At 32.3% G+C, this 24,639-nt stretch overlaps 1 protein-coding gene across 1 annotated transcript in view; it reads left to right on the top strand.

The window, feature by feature from the left end:
* Positions 1-24,639, top strand: part of LOC124535586 (amyloid-beta-like protein) — a 123,978-nt gene that overhangs the window by 29,478 nt on the left and 69,861 nt on the right. The window lies entirely within an intron of this gene.

Here is a 24,639-nt window from a genome sequence, read left to right on the forward strand (position 1 = left end):
AAAACAATGTTTTGTTAAGTTGAATGTTTTTATTATTCGCGTCATAACCGTAAAAACGCAGTATCAAAGCAAATCTTGCATGTAATAAATGCTCGCTGTTGTCGTGATGACATAGTGAAATTCTCTATTTCCACAAAGGTAGTTTTAAACAATATATATTTTTTTTATCTCACCAACCGTTCTTTCATTTAGACACTGTCTCCAAAATGTTTGTATATTTTCCGGCAAGTTTTTTCCTTTGAGCGTCCCAGTGGGATTTCCGTGTTTTCATTTTAAAATTACGTCACGTTTTTATTTAACTGACACTATTTCATCGTTTAAATCCCATAGAGGCAACCGAGTTTTGCGCGCAAAAAACCTTCGCTTTTGTCATCTTTGTTGCATTCTTCCGTGTGAAGTTAGCGCCGAAAGGTTTTTCTTTTGGTTTCGAAACGTAATAAATGATTAAGAGACTAAGATTGCTAACCAAACATTTATAATTACACACATAAACTATAGACTTTTTAGTATTTTTTAATTAACCATTTTTTTTTTATCTTTATATATAGTGCTTGGTCACAAAAATGACTAAGGCACTCTAAAAGTCTTCCTTAACCAGAAAAAGGGGCTTGAGAAAACCAAGAGTTCTTGAATAAAATTAAATCACTTAAACACATTTCTTTTGCCATAACGCTATTGGTGAAAACAAAAATGTTTCAGAAGAAATTGCATTTTAAAATTTCCTAAGACAGGTACAGAGGTGAACACAGTTTTATATAACCGTTTGCAATATTTCATATTATGACTCGAATTTTCTTCATTTCGTCAGCAACAGATTGCGACGAATGTTAGGATTGTATGCGGTTTGTCTCCCGGTAATAAAAGTTCTCATATTTTACGACACAGTCTAGACTGCAGCTTTAAAATTTTATAGAAGTTACTTCATTGAATTTCATAAATAATGTGGAGTACAAATGACTTTTTATTTTTCTCTCGGTGGTCTTGTATGTATTTTATACGGCACATACCTATTGTGTCTCATTATATTTTAAATATAACGATACCAATAATAACTTTTTATTTATGTTCAGTGTAAATATACATATATACCATATACTTTTCAACTACCGGGAAAAATTCCATTAGCAAAACCATTTTCATTGAGAATGAAGGCTGGCAGAAAGCCTCGAAATGCGAATCAGATACACAGCAAGAAATCTATGAAAATAGATTTCTTGCTGTGTATCTGATTTTTAATAATAATCTTAACGTTTAATTAATATAATATAGTAAGTATATTTACATGGTCCCGTACATCACTATTGCGAAATGTTTTTCATAATAATAGTTATATGGTAATTTTTCCATTAAATATTGCAGAACGAAATTTTTAGTCACGTGTCGCTATATATAATTTCCTAATAGTCAAACCTTATTACTGGCCCGACAAAGAGCTTAAAGGCCTTTGTAGAAGTAGTCTTATAAGCTATTTACTACACGGATGAGACGGCACGGCTATGTATCAATACATCTTATTATATATTATATGGATGGTAACGAAAATCGAAGGGTCATTACCTGTCACCAGCAGTCCACTAACGAGTGTTTTAATGGCTACCACTCATCGTCCTCTAGTTACATCACTCACGGCTGTCGCTATAAATCTATTGTAACTGTGGACTGTCCAGAGTGAAGCCTTTAATTTACGTGTTTCCGCTTTGGTTACTATTAAAATTGAGAAATTTTGGCCTCATTCCGACAATTTATGTTCGGCCCGGTTACCGGCTACTGTTTAATATAATAATACTTTGTAATTATTTATTACATAGAGACCAAATTAACTATAAATTTCGATTATATACAAATCTATTTTTATATAATTGTTCACGTCATAGAGGGATCTTAACCTGTAACGTCAGATTGGGTAGCATTAACATTGTATGTTCGAATCAAATTTATAAACAAATAACTTAATATTCAACAATATCACATACTCTGATCCCAATGTAAATAACTAAAGAACTTGTGTTATGGAGAATCAGAAGTAGCGACGGTACCACAAACATACCCTCAAACCCAAGACGACATAGAAAACTAATGAACCTTTTCTACATCGACTTGGCCGGGAATCGAACCCGGGACCTCGGAGTGGCGTACCCATGAAAACCGGTGTACTCATTAATCGACCACGGAGGTCGTATATCACAAGTAGTAATTGAAAACAGAAACATTATATTATCCATATGACAATCTGCCAAAAACAATGAATAATATAAAAGCAATATTACTTCGAATACATATTACTTAATTAATACGATGAATTCAACGTTAAAAATTTATTAGTATGCTTTTGAAGAATTAAGAGAAATAAATTTAATTAATTAAACTCGTAATTAAAATATTTTCACCTCTGTAAACGACTTCGCAAGCTTTGTCTGTAATTAATCTCTCGCTGATATATTCATCGTGCAAATTCTAATTATTTCAGATTTAAGAAATTTCGCCTGAATATAAATTAAAATACACATATAATTTTTATAAATAGAATGATTATTATGCTATGAAACAAATTAAATATATATATGGTTTGAAAAAGGCCTCAATTATGATTTTTTTTTTAAATTAAAACATTCGAAGCCTGACAAAGAATTAAAAGTTTTGTCGCTAAAATGTACACATGAAAAATTGTAGATACAATTTCAAAAGCGTAAATAGGAACAAAGTTTTTAATTCAAAAACGTGATAGGCAAAAACGTGCCATCATACAGCCTAAAAGAGACCCCATTCCGTTGAACTCTCACACCTCAGCTAAAAATCTCCCATTTCCTTTCTCTTGCGAAAGTGTTGAGGTGCATAGATTCGTGGAACTAAATGAGAAATTCCTGGAGTAGTACGTGTTAGAGCTAGGGATGTGAAAATTATGTAGGTTATTATCGAAATATTTTATCATATGATTTTTACATAAATGCTTTAATAATACATCATTTAAAAGTTTCAATCAGGTTAACTCAATATAATTCGTATTTAATGATTACTTGTTCATATTGCTGTGTATATATAATAATAAAATCTTGAAGATATAACTGTGACGCACAACGCTTGTAATATAATTCTTCATGTTTATTGGTTCAACATTTAATAAAACGACGAATAGTGTAAATATTAACTTCTCGATTGGATTTTTATTGCCTCTATAAATACTCAGCTTCATCGTCGCTTTCAGCTCGATCACATCACTAGTGTGCCGTAAATACAGCGCGAATATTTGGAGCATTAATTCGAGGTACGGGATAATATGGGGTTTATTAAAGTCTCTTGAATTTTTCCCTCACTTTCATCCCGTGCTCGGACTTAATTATTTTCATAAAGCTTGGCTTCGTAAAACTCTTGATATTTCTGAAAAATTCGTTTAATACTTGATGTTATTTTATTTAATAATCCTTCGTTTTATATAGAGTGTACTTATTTCATTTTGTATGAAAACATTAATTTTAACTAGCCTGAGTAATTATATTGCAAGCGTATTTTCTAAAACAAAATAAAAAAAAAACAATAATATCTGGCCGTAAAGGATGCCACTTCGAAATTTAAAAAATATACACCGATGAGCAACGTGTTTGTATGTTATTATATGTATAAGGAGAAGGGGGGGGGGCATTATGACGGCATACGAAAGCGTCATGTCATTGCTAAGCGGTTTCTGTAACGACATAAGAATAAGTCGTATAGCTAAGGCGTTACATACACATCAAATATATATATATATATATATTTAATGTTAAATCTCTATCTTTATAGACATGTTTTCCGTGCCTTTTGTATATCCTAATATTTACTACTTTAATTAATTTTTTAAGCATTATTAAGTCGCATCACAATTTAAATGTGAAGATTTATTATTTTTTTTTTTATATATTTGCAATTTGCAAAAACAAAACACCGAAACAGACTATAGGATTAGGATTATTATAGGACAAACAATTTGATTAGAGATCTATTGTTAAATGATTGGGTCAAGTCGGCGATACAAATAACAACAAATAAACGTAACGTCGGTCAATATGATCGGAAAAACGTTTGTCGTGAATATCTCAATATTGGGGCAGAAGACAAATGGATTGATCCGAACCGTTGGGGTTCGCCTGTTGACCGACGAGGTATCGGATGTTTGTAAATGTGGAATGTTTTATATGCAAATATCAAGATGTAGAGACGGTCCGATGAAAAATTACAAGCATACGAATTTGTTTGATATTGTTGACACGAGTATTATTATCCGTAGCTTTTGTGTATGAAAGATTTTCAATCACAACGATAAAAATAAATGTATTGGAAAGTGACATATGTTGAATACATACGTCGAGTAAATAATTCGAAAACGACGATCGAGTGAGTAAATATTTGGGACTTTGTAAGATCAAGTCGCTGAATAAGTAAATAGAAAATTATGTTTTAATAAGACGTAATAAGGAACTTCTTAAGGATAGCTAAATATGATATTTAGTCATCCGATATGATTTACAGGATTATTCAGCAATGTTTTTTTTTTATCTCTTATTTATAATTATAAATGAAAACTCATTGGTGGCGATCTTTTTACGACCTCTGTGTTTATAACACCGTCATCTTTCCAAACTTATCAGAACAACTGACGTTTTACATTATGTTTGTTTCCTAATCGATTTATCAGTTCTTTTTTTAAATTTTATGTTCACGAAATAGACAGATAATTCAAAATATGATACCAAATAAAGGGTAAATAAAAAAAAATTTTTTTTTTTTTATTATGGCTTTTGACGTTAAAGGATATTAATCTAACTTATTAAAAATGTATACCAATTAACTGTGTATCATACGTGGCATGAAAATTGAAAACAATTAAATCGACCAATGGCCTAGTTTTTATACGGTCAGCTCGCTTATGAAACGACGTCGATATTGGATGTTTTCTATGCTTTTTTTTAATAGATAGGCTTCGTTTGTATTCCTAATCAAATAAAACTGTATGTAGTTCTAGGGAAAATACATACAAGAAAATAGGTCATATTATTTGCTTATATAATATAATAATATGGCAACATGGTTGTTTTAATATTCGTTATATAGTTTCAATCGATGTTATAATTAAAAAAATAATGCTATACAAATATACTTTAGGGTACAGAAGAGAGAGCAGCACACACTCGAGCGAAACCGCGATATGATACCTGTTTACAATTCAATAACACGCACACACATTATATATCATTATGAGTTAAATGATTATATGAAATTTGTTTAATTGTGAAACGGTCCCTGATTGGTCTGTTTAAAATAATGTAAAGAGTCAACCAATAGAAACGCGTGGCGTGATGTCTAATTCGATTACTTAACAATTTAACATAATTCTTAAGGATATTGTGTGAAATAAAGCCACTTGGAATACCGTGCAACTATAACATCGCTAGCGAATATAGGAATTGTAGTATCACGGTTGTGACAACCCTACACACAAGGATACACACAAAACAGACAATAAAATAAAAGAAAATTTGACAAAATAAGAAATTGCTGTAATATTTAATGCGCACTTTTACATTTATTTCACATTACGTATCTTTCTCAACGAGTATATTACAAAGACATTAAGTATTATTCCGCCTAGAGAAGACAAATGGGATTTATTTGAAAGTCACATCGCCTATGTCTCGGTCGATAATGGACTTTAGAACGTGAGGCTTTGTGTTGAGGATAACGTGTCGAAATTGCTATAAAATGCTAGTTGTAAGGCGGGGTTTTATTCACATAATATATGTATGCAGGTTGTATATGAGATATAAACTCTTTTAAGAAATAGGTAGGAAATATCATGATACAAATAATCTAAATAATGACCAATAAATAAAAAATATTTATATGATGTCTTGAGATATCCTGTTAGAAAAATGCTGATATATATTGTCTATTAAATAACAGAACAATGAAATAATTTAATGGTTGAGAATAATTAAATCTCGCGTTAAAATTGCTATTAAAAATACATTTCAATTCAAACAATAACAAAAAGTAATTCCAATAAATTTAAACATATATAAATAATATAAGGAGAAAGAGAAATAGGGGAAGGTCGTCTGAAGGGGGCGTAACGCTTTTTCCTTACTTGACAATTTCTGTCAAGTAGTTCACTCTAGCTTTGTTCCAATGAATCAAATAGAGAATAAAAACGGAGGAATTGAACCTGAACCCCTCACATCACAGGCGTGTGTTTTTCCATGACGCTGTGCATCTGAATCGTTAATAAGCGACGTCAATATTATGGAGACCATAGTGTCTCTAAAACCTTAATTTTATTATTATTAAGTTTTTATGAATCTAAAAGTATCAACAGTATTATATCTTTTAAGGCTATATATTTACTTTATAGGCTGTTATTATTTCATATCCTCTCATTAGTTTTTTAACATTACAGAGTATATGAATAATGTGGAGATTTTTTTCTCCACCAAAAGCCAAAAGAAAATTAAATACTTAGCAGGCTATGAATGTTAACAATCAATTCTTAAGTGTAATAACTACCTGTACTGATGTAATTTTTAAACTTTTTAGACAGATCTAATTAATCATTTGTTGTTTATTATTAAGTAACACATACAGTCATCAAAAGGTTTAAATGAAACAAGAATCAATTAAGTCAAATCACAAAATCACAGGCAGAAAATAAGAAGTATATTTATAATCTGTGTTAATATTATTTTGTACAGTTCTTGGATTATCATGGACAACATTGCGTGGGAATGCTGAAGTCTAGATATGTGTAGCTTTAACAGGAATACTTTGGACCGGTCCCTCGTTATCAACTTTCTATGTCCTGCTTAGACATTGCAAGTGGGAGTTAAAGTTACCCAAGTTTTATCGTAAATGAGATTTCGGACGAAAGTACCAGAAATTTATCATCGTGCATGATTTAATAATTACTGTATATTTTTATATGAGACATTTTATTTGTCAAAAATTATCATATTAAAATTTCAAGTCAACATATTTATGTTGACTTGAAATTTTTCTTAATAATAGTTAGAAATATCGTAAATTTTTGTACAAAGCTTGACTAGAACACTACCACATCAAACCTAGTTATTCCATTAAAAAATAAAAAAGAATATAACTATGAGTAAATTTAAAAATAATAATACATAAAGCATACAAAAAAAATATAAAGTTGAGAGCCTTAAGTGTGGTCGTTAAAAACATTTTCGTGAGTCAAAGAACTAGAGTGTGACTTTAAAATATAAATTACTAATATTCCTAAGAAAATTGATATAAATACAGTTAGAATAATGATCGTAAAATGATATTGTCTATGCCTGATAATAAAATAAGAAATATAATCTATGTGTAGGTTAGGAGATAAATTCTTGAGAGCGTGGGCCGCGTGTGGGTTGTGTTAAAATTACAAGTGAAGCTGCATAAGAATTCTAAGTATATCTGGGTAGAACCTTTTAGATATGTATATATCTTCCATATTACATACTACGTCTATTTGTGTGCCAGTTGTACATATGTAGAGAAAAATAAAATTAAAGTAACATTTATGAGGAAATTGTGGAGATTTTTTTTTAATTATTATTCTTAACATTCTAACAAAACCATTCATCTTAATCAAAAACAAAAATATATTGGTATAGTAATTGCATTTAATGTAAATAATTTAAATTAAATGGTGAACAAATCACCATTATTTATTTTATCGCATCATAATAATACTCGTTTAAAATTTTACAACTACAGAATTTATTCAAGGAGAAAACTAATAAAAGGCAGAACGTAGGTGTAAAATGGACGCGAAGCTTTTAAGTGTAGATCTTTCTCAGTCAACTTTGCCTTTTCAAGAGTTCATCATGCGAGGTGAATCAAAAGTACTGCATTAATATTAATGCTTCGAGCGTAAGAATCTTCCGCGTGAGCGTCATATATGGAGTACGTACGTGTGTAGAGTTGGTTGACTATTTACTGGAACTACTTCTCTTAGTGGAAGGATTTTTTCTGCAAATTCGTCTAGGTAGGTACCATATCCTACTCTACCGCTAAACAGCAATACTTAATATTTTTGTTCCGGTTGGAAGGCAAAGTAAGCCAGTGTTATATATGCACAAGGGAAACACCTTAGTCCAAGTTTGGCCCATAGGTAATTTTTCTTATAGCCCAATGCTTTTAGATCTTCATTTGTATAAAGTGCAATCATTATGGCAGAAAAATTAACAATCCATGAGCAAAATTCTGTAAAATTTACAATATGTAATAAAATTAATTAAAAAACTGAAATCGAAATATTTATTAAGACATTGTCGAATTTATCTCATCGTAGAACAGCTCTTTGCAGGCAAATTGTCAAGAAGTATGGCATTCATCTTAGGGGCTTTAGATCTCAACATTACGTACGTATTTTTATCCTTTCAACTGAAGGGCTATCAAATATAAATCATACGGGATAGGAGAAAGGCATGTTACTGACCAAAGATTTATTTAAAAGGGATCTATATGTCCGGCACACACGCCGGGACCAACGTTGGAATAAAATTGGGTAATATAACATGTTATTCAAATAACTAAATATTAATTTGCCATTATATTTGTATAGTTTTGTTTTAGGCAATAAATTGTGTGGATTGCTTTTGACGACATATTCCCTCCCCGCCTTTAATGTAGTTTTGGATCACTAAGCGGTCCTCCCCAGTTGATAACTTTTTATTGGAATATTGTATCACTATCAGTAAATTAAACTTATTTTGAAATTTATATGACCTACGGACAGTGCAATGCTTTAATAATTTACGTAACTCGTAAATATTGACAGTAGACTTGAGTTGATATGCAATTTTGATACTTGTATCCTCTACATTTTATGAATATTAAACTCACTATTGCATATCACTTTCTGACAGTTCTCACTCATAGTTTTCTACGGTGAGTTTTGATTTTTTTCTTTCTGAATACCTCTACAGCTTTTTGTTGTTATTGTTTGGTTCTGAAATCTTCAATTAAAATGTAATTTAAAGTAAATTGGTATGTTTTTTCGTCAACATTTTTACAAAAAGGTACAGTTGACAAATTCGTTAAATGAAATGAGGTCACGGCAGTCGCACAAATGATTATAATTTGTATGGGCCCAATAGGTTATTCAGCAAGTAGTTGAATAGAAGTCGCGGTTATTAGGTCAAAGAATAAGCATTACCTTGATGTAAATATTACTCGCATAAGCTCTAAGGTAAAAGATATTTAACTGATTAATCATCATTAAAAACGAAGGTCAAGTGTGTAAGGATCAATAAAATATATGCTAGTTATTTCAGTGTGGCCCAGTGGTGAGAACGCGTGAATTTTAATCGATGATTGCTGGTTCAAACCTAGGCAAGCACCACTGAATATACATGTGCTTAATTTGTGTTTATAATTCATCTCGTGCTCGACGGTGAAGGAAAACATTGTAAGGAAACCTGCATGTGTCAAATTTCTTAGACATTCTGCCACATGTATATTCCGTTGCGTTGTGAAATATGTTCCAACCCTTCTTCTCAAAGGGAGGCAAGGCCTTAGCCCACCAGTGGGAAATTTACAGGCTGCTGTTGTTGTGGTTGTAAATCTCGCAAATGTGATATAGTTTATTTTCATGATAAACATATGATAATTCGTTTAGTTCCGTCATAACATAAAACGTAATAACATTTCGTAAAACATCGTGAGGAAACCTGCATGTGTCTAATTTCATGGAGATTGTGCCACATGAATATTCCACCAACCCATATTAACAGCATAGTGGAATATGTTCCGTACGTATTCCTCAAAAAAGGGAGAGAAGGCCTTAGCACAGCAGTGGGAAATTTACAGTCACTGTTGTTGTGAGTTATTTCAGTTATGTACAAAAGTGACTGCTTTCTCGTACATGTGTAAGTATGTTCGTTGCCTTTTAACGAGGCAGCACAAAAGGTAATTGGCGAATTCTCCGAGTCTCAAAGAGCTACCGTGACGTGTGTGCTCTCCAACTAGACGAGCTGAGCGACACAGCGGCGTCTCCATAACCTTCAACTGGTCTTAGTTGGAAAACGTTTTTATCCAGTCACGCGAGCCTTCATACAATATTACTGAAGTGGCCCTGACTTCGTGCGTCCTTCAAACCGTTTCTGACGTAATCTTAAAGAGTTGATTAAAAAGTGTTTCATGTTATGGTAAAAAAATAAAAAAGGTTTCTGTAAATTAAGTTTTATTTAAAACTAAAATAAAATCAATTGACCTCGGTTTCATAGTCGATATATATAGCGAACATATCAATTATGATATAATTTTTTTGTTATATGGGATTGACAACATATATTTATTTCTGAAAAGGGCGTGGCATTTAGTCGTTTACCGTCTGGTAAATGTTCAATCGACCTTTTATCATTTTACGCCTAAATGGGCAAACATTTGCGTGAATTAATTAGTATAAAAATATAAAGTCAATATAGTATGTGAAATATTACATACTTGCTTGTTTATAGCATATTTAATTTATGTATCCATACACAACCAAAATAAACTTGAGAAATTTAAGCCACATTAAATAGGGTATAGTAAAAGCATAAATATAAGGCTTCTAATTGGTCGGTGTATACATATGTATATTGTATCGAAAATAAATGCCAAGAGGTTCATTAGTCACGTTGTTCTTAAGAAATTACATACATTTATATTTTTTTCTTTAACAACATTCTTTGGTAGACGAACAATGTAATCCATATGATACTGAGTGGTCATCTTTACCCTAAGACACTGTAAGAAATAACAATTCCTTATATCAATAGATGTAACTATCCAATGGGTGGTGATGCATGGCGAACAAGGGACATCGCATATTAGAAGATAATATGTCCCTTGTGCCAGTAGATTGATCACTCACCCTTCAAATCGGACACAAATCTACGAAGTATTCTGGCGTAGTAGAATGCACGGTGGACAGAATTACCAAGTATACATTTACATACAAGTGATTTTATATCTTATTATATGCATAAGAAGATGCATTATCCTATTTATAATTTATGTAATTAAAAAAATGTACCATTGGTGAACATAAATATTTATGTCAACTGTTATTATCGTAAACGAAAACCTTATCCAAGAAGGATTTATTTACTTATTGGATTCAGAAGTATGTTTCATGTGTTTATATAATAGTCGTCACTGATACTATCAAAACAATCAATATTATTGACTTTGTACTCGTATATAATACTAGTAGTCTCCCGCGTTCCGGTTCCGGTGGTGTAAACGTAAAGACGTAATGATTAGTGGTCTGTGTTTTTAATTCGATTACCGTGTAAATAGCATCAGGTGCAACATAAAAACACTCAAACCACAAACATAACGCGCCAAAGTGCATTAACAAACGATAAACTAAGTGAAAACTGAACTATTAAAACCTTTTGAGAGATAAACATCAAAGGACATTTAAGGTTAGCTGTCATTACTACTTGTGTCAACTGTCAAGACAATACAAGTTGACTGTACCAGTGCAGTGTTACCATATTAAATATCTCAAGCTAGTACCAACCTAACAACCTTATAGCTGCGTTCACACAATTACGTTCCGCGTTAAGCAAAACATTTTGTATGGAAATGGATAGCCTACAAAAATTATTCGAACAAGTAAAACTTGAAATGTCAAAACAAACAAAGGAAATTGTAGCACAGTTAGACGAGAAGTTAGTACCATTAACACGAGAAATTCAAGAATTGAGATTGGAAAATGAAACATTGAAAGAAAAAATATACTACCTTGAAAAACATAAAAGAGTTAACAATATCATTTTATACGGACTACATGAAAGCGAAAATTCAATTAAAACACTTATTCAACTTGTTAAAAAGAAATTTAAAGACGACTTGAATATTTTAGTGGAAGACAGAGACATTAATACGATATACAGAATCGGTAAAAGAGACAAGCAAAAAGAAAAAGGGAGGCCAATACTCATATCATTTGTCAACAACTGGAAAAAAAGCGAAATTATGAAGAACAAAAACAAATTAAATAACAATGTCTATGCTTCTGAAGATTATCCGAGGGATGTGCTTAATAGGAGAAGGGAACTACTACCAAAACTTGAAGAGGAGAGGAAGAAAGGGAACTATGCAACAATAAATTACGATAGGCTTATCGTCAAAGACGGCAAATCAGGAAACGTGAAACGCAAAAGAGACTCCCCCGCCTCGCCAAGCATATCTGAACAACCCCGTAAACAACAAACAACCAAAGCAAACAGACGCAATGCATTCGATTTGATGAGGAATAGAAGCAACTCCCTTCCTATTGGTAATCACCCGTCCGAACCAGAAGCATAGGATAAAATCATCAGCCGCCGGAACAGTAAAACTACCAATAAAGTACCAAATAAAATTAGTAAAAAAACATTCCCCAAGCCGACTGGTCCTCGTGGGGAATTAGACCACTACCCTCCATCAAATGCAAAAGATACATGCAAAGCATCAACTCTAAAAGTGTGCACATTTAATGTAAGATCCTTATTATCAACAGAAAGATACCTTGAACTAAACTATGCCCTAAAAAACGTCAATTGCGATATCTTAGGAATCTCAGAAGTCAGAAGATTGGGATGTAATATAGAAGAGCACCAAAATTATATTTTTTGCTACATTGGTCAAACGAAAGGTCTGCACGGAGTAGGATTTCTTATTAAGAAAAAATATAAGAAAAATATTACTAACTTCATAGGAATTTCGGAAAGAGTAGCATTTTTACAACTAAAATTTGAAAATTTTACTTTATCAATAATCCAAGCATATGCACCTACCGAAACAGCATCAGAAGATAAAATTGAACAATTCTACAAAGAAATGGAATCAGCGCATGAACTAGCATTTAATGACCAAGTCATAGTAATGGGAGATTTCAACGCAAAAATAGGTTGCTCAAAAGCAAATGAATATCCCATCATAGGTCAACATGGTTTTGGAGAACGAAACGCAAGAGGTGACCGCCTTATTAACTACGCTTTCGAACATAAATTATCTATAATGAATACATTTTTTAAGAAAAAACAAAATCGCAGATGGACTTGGATGTCACCTGACCAAAAAACAAAGAATGAAATCGATTACATAATGACAAACAATCCCAAGCTAGTACTAAACGTGGAGACAATAAGTAATATTCCTTTTCCCTCTGATCACAGACTAGTGAGAGCAACGGTACTACAAAAACATCCACCAAAGAGCAGAAGGAACTACACAACACCACCTAAGATACCGAAGTCAAAAGCAGAAATAGAAAGTTACAAAACATGCCTAAAAACAAAACTAGGAAACAATAAAATGAACTCAGATGATACTCAAATATACTACGATTTCCTAGAAAAAAGTATAGCAGAAAGTCTGAAGTTGAAAAATAAAACTCAAGCAGAAGGACATAAAATATTCAGTAGAAGTACAATTGAATTAATTAATAGACGCACCGAGTTAATACACAACAAACACAAAACAAAAGACATGAAAATTGAACTTACTAGAATATACAAAGAAACCAGCAGATCCATCAAGAAGGACTACAGTAACTATAGACATGAAGTTGTCACAAGAAATATAAAAAAATTTAGAAGTACAAAAAGAGCCTTCAAGGAGCTCTCCACACACAAAACATGGATTCATAAGCTAGAACAAAACTCAGTAGAAACCAACTCAAGGAAAGATGTTCTAAAATACGCAACTAACTTCTATAAGGAACTATACCGGAAAAGAAATAAAAATGATATCGAGATAGAAGCCAACAATTCTAACGAAAATAATAAATCGTACATAGAACCAATCAAAGACATAGAAGTGTACGAACATATCAAGAAGTTAAAGGATGAGAAGAGTCCCGGTCCAGATGGAATATACAACGAAGTTCTCAAATCAGCTGCACCCATTTTAATCGACCATCTAACAAGATTATTTAACATGATAATGGATACTGAAACCGTACCAGAACAATGGCGCACATCTGACATAATTCTAATTTTTAAAAAAGGAAATCCCTCTGACGTGGGAAATTATAGACCCATAAGTCTACTTTCGAGCATGTACAAGCTGTTCTCATCTATACTTTTAACGAGAATAACAGGAACTATCGATAAAATGCAACCAACAGAGCAAGCTGGGTTCAGATCAGGCTTCAGCACAATGGACCACATACAGACGCTAGAACAAATAATAGAAAAACACCAAGAATTTAATAGACCCCTGTATGTGGCCTTCATAGACTACAGCAAAGCATTTGATAGCATTAGCCACTACTCAATTTGGAATGCATTACAATGCTCAGATGTGCACCAAAAATACATCAACATCTTAAAAAATATCTATACAAATAGCACAAGTAGAATAAAACTAGAAACTAGAGGTGACGTAATAAAAATAGAAAGAGGTGTCAGACAGGGAGATCCTTTATCGCCGAAACTCTTTATTGCGGTACTCGAAACCATATTTCGAAAGTTAGACTGGTCAAACAAAGGGGTGCTAGTAAACGGAAAATATCTAAACCACCTAAGATTCGCTGATGACATAGCTATAATTGCCGAAACTCCAAGGGACATTGAAGAAATGATGAGGACACTGGATCATGAAAGCTCAAAAATTGGTTTAGAAATGAACTTAAATAAAATACCTATCATAATAAAAGGAGACTACATAGAATATGTCCAAGACTATATATATCTGGGTAAACAAGTATCATTCAACAGGACTAGCAACGAAGAAGAAATAACAAGGAGAATTAATGTTACATGGAAAAAATTTTGGTCTCAGAAAGAAATTCTAAAAGGTCATTATGGATTGCATTTAAAAAAAATTGTATTTGATACTTGCCTCTTGCCATGCTTATTATATGGATGCGAAACATGGGTATTCACAAACAAAGCAAAGCAGAAAATCAAATCCACCCAAACAGCAATGGAAAGGAGTATGTTGAAAATCAGAAAAATACATAAAGTGAGGAACGAAACTATCAGACAAAAAACCAAAATCAACGATGCTCTGAAACATGCACTCACACTTAAGTGGAAGTGGGCTGGACATATCTCACGATATACTGACAAAAGATGGACTATTGAAACCACAAGATGGAACGGCCCTGGGGGAAAGAGAAGTGTTGGTAGACCAAGAAAACGGTGGGCTGATGATATCACCAATGTCACAGGGAGCGACTGGCTAACAGTAAGCAAGGACAGAGAGACGTGGAAAAAACTGGAGGAGGCCTTTACCCAAAAAGGGGTCCATATTTCACACAATGGAGACTAACCACACTAACAATAAATTAAGAAAACTTACTAACAATCTACTAATTTCATTTGAAATGTTATATTGAAATATGGAATAAATGGCTTTATTATTATTTATTATTATTAGTCTCCCGCGGCTTCGTTCGCCTTTTAAGGTATTGGTTGTCTGTATCTGGCAAAAAAAATAACCTATGTCCTTTCTTACAGTTCAAGTTTGCTTCATACAAAAATTTATCAAATTCGATTCAGCGGTTTGATCGTGAAAGAGCGACATACAGACAAACAGAATTACTTTCACAAATATAATATTAATACATATAGATTGTCGTATATTTATTATGACGTAACTATATGTATTCCTTACTATGTAACATCACGAAATAGAGCGTTTTTTGCTTTAATATGGGTAGGACAGTTAAAATATGGGTACGATTACTCCAAAGTTTTATGGCGTAAGGCGTACCACAAACATTTACTGAAGATTCGATTTTCAAGCGATACCTAAAAATACTGTGGCACCGGTTTCATTTAACTTGTCACTCTTTATAAAGTTCATAATATTGTTTTCTTACTCAATGGATTGTGTATCACATAATACGTTGTTTGTTCCGACGCGAAGGGTGACTGAGGCTGCGTGGGCAGGCAGATATGTACGCAACATAAACATAGGTATTATGATTGAACGTGTGTCAGTAATTTAATCTGATTGTTCATTAGTAGAAGTGATTATATGGTGTTTTTGCTAGACTGCCTAATGCATTTAAGTTCAAAAAAATAGTTAAAAATGGTCACAACATCTTGCGTCAGCATAATAATTCGATAGACTCGATTGAAGCCCAAATTCCAAACCCAAGAATCCAAAATTGTAAATCGTAAAAAATATTTTTTTTATGGTTTTTATTTCTTTTCTTGCAATATTCGCAAAATTCGACTTAATCCATGAAATTCAAATAAATGACAGTTCAATGGGCGGACATGTTTGACGTTTACGGGTGCGTTCAGAAATTGTGTTCCAAACAATAAATTTATGCATGGGTACGGTAGTTAGTATATTTATATTGTTTAGTTCTATTTATTTAAGCGAAGCGGGGATTTCATCGCGATATTAATATCAGTCTTAGTACTCATTCGTTCAACAGCTCTTTTAAAATATATAAAGTTGCAGTACCGAATTAAAACGTATGTATATCATCAATTAGTATAAATTAAAAATAGATATATGAGCTGGGTTTGTTTGAAACGCTTGACATGAAAACTAATAATAAGACATGGGAAATAGAAGCAATGTATAAAGAAAGTGAATTCTTATAATAAATGTCTCAGTAAATCCTTTTTCTATGTCTGTTCATGCGGGTAGTTCAAAAAGCGTAATCATTTCGCTGAGCGCTCAGTGAGCCATTAGTCTTCTAATTGGACGGATGTCTAAGTGGTTCAAGGTCTAAATGCTAAGTATTCATTAACTGTTTTACTGAATGGCTGCTTTAAAACTAAAGCAACAATAAAAGAAGATACACAATTATTATTCGTAGGGCTCAAAGCGGGAGCTTGAGAAACGGAGGGTAGAATGTATCCTTTGAACAAGATTCGACCTAAGTTGTTTTCTTTTTAAAACTCAGTAACTACGGAAAATTTCAATTTAAATATTTTTTCTTTTATCCGCTCTACCTTCTGGTGGAGTTCAAACGCGAAAACGGCCAGTACATTCAGGAACAATGAACAGCATTAGCAAGATATCTCTTCACGCCTCGTTTGAAGGAACCCAGGTTATAAGACGAGGAAAACACGTATACTAGTAGATCAGATGGAACATCGGAAAAACATATGACCACTACTATGTACATATATACCTATTACTTTACTACTACATGTAGTATACATATGTACCTATTACTTTTTAAATTATAATAATATTTTTAAACGAACCAACGTTTATTACAAATCATAAAACTATATCATCTTCATATATATTTTTTGTTTATTTATCTACAACTTTTAGCATACGGAATTCTTTCACCTTATCATATACTACCGGAATATCGTAGCTCATTACGAAAAAAATATCATTTACTTGACGCTATTCAGTAAAATCACTGACTGCGATGTGATGTCATAAATGAAGATTAAAGAGCCCTTACTATCAAAAGGGACCTATTACCTTCTCTGTATCTTGAATTGACGTCCATCGACGTCAGCTGAACAATATGGGCACGTAGAAGGCACGATCATTTACAAAAGCGATCTACGTGTAACGAATTTTGTACGCAATATCAATGGAATACGGTCTACATTGCCTTGTGTACTATTATCGGTGATGGCAGGCATAGCTATATCTTTTGAAATGCTTTGTTCGACATGTCGATTCCGAATGAAGCTGCGCCATCTGTACGAGATAAATAAGCCACCTCAGCGCCTTCTATTTGCATTCCGTCAAGTGTATGTTTTGGTAGTTCTGTAAATGTTTTATTTCGACAACATGGGTTGTAAAAGTCAAAAATGTGATCGCATCTTTTATATGATTCTGTATTAGCTAGTTAAATAGTTTTGATAAAAATTCCCTTTTGAGGAAAATTAAATTAACCAGAATAAGATTAATATCGAGTCGAGATGGCCCAGTGGTAAGAATGCGTGCATCTTAACCGATGATTGCGGGTTCAAACCCAGGCAAGCACCGCTGATTCATGTGCTTAATTTGTCTTTATAATTCATATCGTGCTCAGCGGTGAAGGAAAACATCGTGAGGAAACCTGCATGTGACAAATTTCATAGAAATTCTGTCACATGTGCATTCCGCCAACCCGCATTGGAACAGCGTGTTGGAATATGTTCCAAACCTTCTCCTCAAAGGGAGAGGAGGCCTTTAGCCCAGCAGTGGGAATTTACAGGCTGTTGTTGTGGTTTTGTTGTTGAAGATTAATATATCTTGTAATTAGTTTATTAAACATACGTTTATAATAAATTTTAATAAGAAAATAACCATTTAAAATCTTGATAAAATGTATACTGTTTGATACATTACATTTGAAAATCTGTAATGTATATGTATTGGTATCTAATATTTTTTATTAGATATCGATATATATTTGTATGTTACTGATAAAATGTGGGATTTACTTAATGAAATTGTATAAGGTCGTACTTTTTATCAGAGTTATATCTTTTTAGGTCAATCGGGGCGTTGAAAGTCCACACAAATTGTTCAGGACTTTTTTGACTTTTCGAAGGGAAGTTTGGGAAAGTTCAGGCATTTTCGGGGCAAAAGAACAAACATTTTAAGAGTTTATAAGACTCTTTTTTTGTAAGGACAAGCTTAGTTATATCTTTCTTTAATACAGTCCTTCTAAAAAAATAAATAATAACGCTGAGGCTGATGAGTACTTATTGATTTCAATGGTTCTACATAATAATGTATGAATTTATTTCTGTATTAATACAGTTATTAATATAGATAGAGAAACAAAAAAAGTACGATAAAATAATAACATTATTTTTTACTAAAATTTTTGTATAGAGGAAATTAAGCTTTGATCTTTATGAGCTATTATAGTTACAGAATTATTAAAACGTTCAATAAAAATATCCTATTAAATTAAACAAAATAATTTCCTTCCAAGAATTCTGTATAACTTGCCTTATATCTTACCAATAAAATAGTGTTCTCCTTCAGTGACAAACTCTATATACAAGCTTGTACGACGCCACGAGGGAACTGTTTCAGGAAAAAAACTTTTGTTTACATTGGAACCTTAAATAGACACAGTAAGGTCTACAATACTTCGCTACTAGCAATCAATTGAGCACAACGTAAATTGAACCTTCAGTCAATGTAATTAGGTACATAATGAAACAATTTGTTAGCAATCAAGTTCTTTATAGCAACAACTGAAACATGTAGCCTAGAGGAATTTTATATGGCGCTATACATCTGAATAAAAAGCATGCAAGGATATATAAACCTTGTGTTCTAAGTTATTAGATCTATATTCGTGAACAATGTTTCTCTATTGTAAATCGACACGGGTTTTGTTGTTCGTAAAATATGACTCGAGACGCCGTCTATGCTAATGCTTTTTATTGCGTGTATGTCGGAGGCTCGATTGGATTTGTGTTGTATTTGAAAACAATGTTCGTTGCGCATTTCTTATAACAAGAGATTTTATTTGGTATTTGTTACATATATCTGTTGTTTTAATAAATTTCAAATACCTAATATTTATAATACAGTTACAAAGACGTATAGTTCGAGCTTAAAATTTGACGTGTTACCTTAGCAAAAAAACTATTACAAATATTAATTCTGATTAAGAGAACCTAGAACTGATCAGCAGCGTTATAAATTATCCAATAGCCTAGCAAATCCCTTAATAATATTAATAAGAAATTGTTATTCTTGTGACACATTATTTTTAATAATCCATACGTTTTCTTGTAATTATAGTTTCATTATTAATAGTCCATATCAAATGATACCGTACTACAGCAAAATACACAAGAATGATAGCCATTACAATAATGGCAGGCTTGATAGGGGTAATGTAAAGATATATGCCATTAAATGACTTGCTATTTATCCCGTAATTTTCCGTTCTAGTTACATAATACTTTGAAAGTTATTGTACTTTTATATATCGTCTTGTTAATGACACCGTCATACAAATAAATAATATCCTTTTCATTTCATACTTTTAATTATACAGACAAGCCAAGCGCTAGTAGTGTCCTGTTTGTTATGATACAGGATAATCTTCTGGTCTGTTTCGTTTTATTTTACTCTTTTGTATAATTAAGTATATTGTAGTTCTTTGAAAGAGGTTAGGTTATATATATTTTACTGAATGGAAATGGACCGTACAAGTTTTAGTTATTTCAAATTTAGAATTCTAAAACATATTTTTCGTCTGCGTGTTATAGTTACGTTGATATTATTGGTTTTCACATTTCAATAAAAGTCAATCGTTCTCATCGCAAAGAGTAACATAATTTACAACTAAATTGACCAAAGCGAGAATTGATATGGAATTTTCGCGCTATCCTGTGAGTGATATTTGTATTGAGGATTGGATTTGTGTTATGCTGTTAACGTATGCGTTAAATAAATTTATTTTACAATCGAAGTTATTACAATCGTGTTACAGCTCAGGATTAAATTTATAATTAATGTGTTCTAATCTTTTAGATCTATGTTGACGGTTGAAGCATATGAAAATAGTCTTTTTTTGTATTATAATTACTGATCTTCTACAATATATATTCCAAACATTTTAATTTGAATAGTGTGTATAAAATTCTACTGCAATGAAACATATTTGGAAACTTTTTTAAGTTATTTGTTAAAAAAACACGCTAATAAATTAAGAAATGCTTATAAAAATAACAAGTGTAAAGCTTTTTGTTATAAATAATGGTCATTTCCATACTAATTGTGCTATGCTGAACAATCTCATTCACGAAGATTGAACAAAAAGCAACGTAGGCCAACTTGGCAATTTCACGGCATTATGAACTCATTCGCGTCGCTCTCAGCGCCTGTTTAAGTTTGCACAAAGTAAAATATTTCGTACCGGAATCCCATTATAAATGGAAATAGGACGGTGTACGTTTGTTGAATTGATATAAAGTCACTCCCGTTAGCAATTGACTCGTTTATGATTGATGATGTAACTCGATAGTGAAATACATTTTCGGAATGTAATGATGATTTTCAAGGATTTTATTTATTGTATTCGATATGGCTGAAAACTAATCTACATATATATCAGTATTAATAAACATTGGTTTATGTACATGGATATGTCATCCCTTTCCTTTACCAGTAGTATCTAATTCGAAAGAAAAAGACAAAACATTGTGTACATAAATATTCAAACGATATACAACATTAATTAGTATAGACGTCAGTAGTTTTCTATTCATAGTTCTCTTTCTTATATAGTTTGGCCAAAGTTAGTCACAAAGGTGAAAACTCAACGATTACCTTTCATATATCAATACGTCGTTACGTAGACGTTAATAAGCCTCGCCCCGGCTTCGCTGCTTTATAAAATATTTATATCGGAATACATCTATAAGGATTTTATGAGCTTATAACCTTCTTAAAGGTGAAATAAATTGTAGTTAAATTAAGAATATAACTTCCCTTTGTTCTTATAACTCTCATGCAATTTATTATGCCTCGGAAATTCATCAATGAATATTTTAACAACTAAAGTGCAAAATCTTTAATCTCTTTTGCATAAAATTAAATCACGACTAATAAGCTTTGACTTTTATTTTATAAGTTAATAGAGTTTTTATCAAATTAAAAGTACATCTTCTTTTTCAGGTAAGTGCTGTACGAGAGAAGTTCTCGAAGAATCTACGAGTTTTTAATTAAAGCGGTAGGGAAGAGAACGATTAAAAAAGAAATTCTTTGTTTAATTTTAAGATGTTATCTGTGATTTTTTTACAGAGATATTTGTTCGTTTTGAAGTATTAAAGCCGTGAAGTGTATATAACTTTTTTAAAACTTTCCTTTCGTTAAAATTATCTTTCATTTCATTGTATTGTTTCATCAGATCAAAATGTAACATAAAATATAAGCCAGCAGGACGCCGGCGACTGTTCGCGTTTATTCAAAGGAATTTCGAAACTTACGTATAGTATGACACAACCTAGACGCTATCCCAAATTATCAATATTTATTTCTCACGTGAATACGATCTCAAACGTAATAACTTGTAATATCGTACGACGTAATATATTCGTCAATTTGACGCGTCGATTTACATGCACTTGCTTTCTCTGACGCGTGAATCTATAGCGACGAACAGCGTCGAATGGCGCGATAGGGAGCTTTTTCTATTGGTTGTGTAAATCGGCAGTATTCGGTTTTATTTTTATTCCATTGCATTTTCCGATGCTACATCTAATTTGTGTCGTACTATAAGCCTACTGTAAAATTCATGTCGTTGGAATTTATCGACAACAATTATTTTATTTTACGTTTTTCATGTTTAATATCTCTATTACTGATTAATACCTTCTGAAATTTAATAAATTGCAGAATATTTATTAAATTGCAATTAAGCATCATCTTTAATTTTCTGCTCATCCTTGACATGAGTTCTTTCCGATTTTTGATGAGCAGCTATCGTCCCATAATCAACAAAAATCGATTTACGCTATTAATGTATAAAGATGCACCTATAGATGCACCATGCATACAACATATAACGTTTTGAAATTAAAAAACAAAAGAGATTGAACTAGAAACAAGTTTCGGCACTCGCAAGCTTCATTTTCCAGTTTTCGTTATATGAATGTAGGAACATATTCAGTTTTTTATGTAATGGTTTTTGTAGGGGGTGGAAGCGAATCGGTCCTTGGAGATTACGCGCTTATGGCACTGTGGAGGGAGCCGAGTGTGAAACGGTTCACACTTACTCATACACGCGCTATAAGGCTGTTTTCTTCTTCGCACTTCAAAGATTAGCTCATCGCAATAGCCTTTTATGTTATACATACATACTTATTTCAGACTTTTATTCAATTACGTAAATCTATACATATAATAGAATTGATGATATATATGATACATATGATAGATAGATGATGATTAGAATATCTGACGACCTCTGCGGTCGAGTGGTGTGTACACCGGTTTTCATGGGTTCCGGGTTCGATTCCCAGCCGAGTGGATGTAGAAAGTTTATTAGTTTAATATGTCTTCTTGGGTATGGGTGTTTGTGGTACCTTCGTTATTTCTGATTTTCCATAACACGAGTGCTTTAGCTTCTTACATTGGGATCAGAGTAATGTATGTGATGTTGTCCAATATTTATATTTTATATTTTTAGAATTGGAGTGTAAAATAGTACCGCGTGATCTTTTTATTTGTTAAAATAATATAGGTAGTATCTAATTCCATGAAATTAAAAAAATATATTTGTTCAGACAAAAGTAAAGAGTATTTATCACTGCTGGGTTAAGGCCTATTTTCCCATTAAGGAGAGGGTTTGGAACATATTCCACCACGCTGTTCCCATACGGGTTGGTGGAATCTTTTCAGTTTCCAACCTTTAATTTTCTGTCTAAACAAAGAATCGGGTCTGGAAAGACAGATTAACTATGAAAATATATTGGAAATAGAGACAAAAAGGGACATAAGGCGTTTAACATATAGAGTTTATTACGCAATGCTGCGAACTATCAAGGACCATTGAAAAATGGCTTTTACCTGACAATAACAAATGGGTGTATTAAGAATGGGGAGAAACTTGTAGGCGGACGTTCTAGGACAAATGGCGAACAATATAAACGTTTATCGTATATCGCGTGCATTAAAACCCCCATAAAGAGGGTGAACGACCCCGGGGGTTTATTAAGCCATTAGCAATGAAATAGGACTCTGTATCTCTGCACTACAGATGTAATAAATAAAACAAATATAAGCCGCATTCGAATTAACTTGTCGCAATTATAACAAAGTCTTAAGCGACATATCAGTTATTTTCAATTTGAATCATATGTCTATAATCATACGATTGCACTTTAAATGGCATGGCATTTAATGCGCGAATAGAGCATTGATAGGTAATGCGATTCCGGTAGTCGAGTAGTTCAAATAGTGCAGATTAGAGGGAAGTACGTTGACGCTTGGTAGTAGTGTAAATTACCCCAAGTGTTAATGGAAGCAAACAAATCCGTTGGATGTAGTGAACGTACGGGCTGTTGGTGTTTCATGTCAGTTAATTTAGGCAATCGTACATAGTGAAGTTCGTTGAACTACCGAAGAAGTTTGTGGTATTACGATGATATGGTATCGAGTCAAGATTTCGTGGCGAAGATGATGAATAAAATTATTATTTCGCAATTATATTATTTGATACACAATATATAAATAAATAGGTTACATTTATACGTGGTTTTATATATATAATACAAAGGTATTATATGTGATGTAATTAAACAATAAGCCGCGTGGGGCACGGCTTCCTTGAATTTCAACGAGCTTGTATAAAAGGGTTTCGAGGAAATTGTCATGAGAATAATATAGGAAACCTTATTAGTTTCGAAATGAAAATACTTCGTACAATGATATTATAAATGATTATATTATGTTTAAAACAGTCGACATGTAAATACAGTACATTAAGTTGTTAGGTTGAAATATAGAACACATGTTACATGTAAAGGACAAAAATTTGGGCTCTTATTAAAATACGCCAATGAGACTGCGGGATGGTCAATGAAAATTTATATCCAATAATAATGATCGAATGTACATATTATACATATAAATATAATATCTACATTGTAAATATAAATATAATTAATGATGTGTTAATGTATTATTTATTGATAGACAAAGTAAAAGTTACCAGTAAGCACAAAA

The sequence above is a fragment of the Vanessa cardui genome, chromosome 15 (assembly GCF_905220365.1).
Source record: "Vanessa cardui chromosome 15, ilVanCard2.1, whole genome shotgun sequence".
In the NCBI taxonomy this organism is placed as follows: domain Eukaryota; kingdom Metazoa; phylum Arthropoda; class Insecta; order Lepidoptera; family Nymphalidae; genus Vanessa; species Vanessa cardui.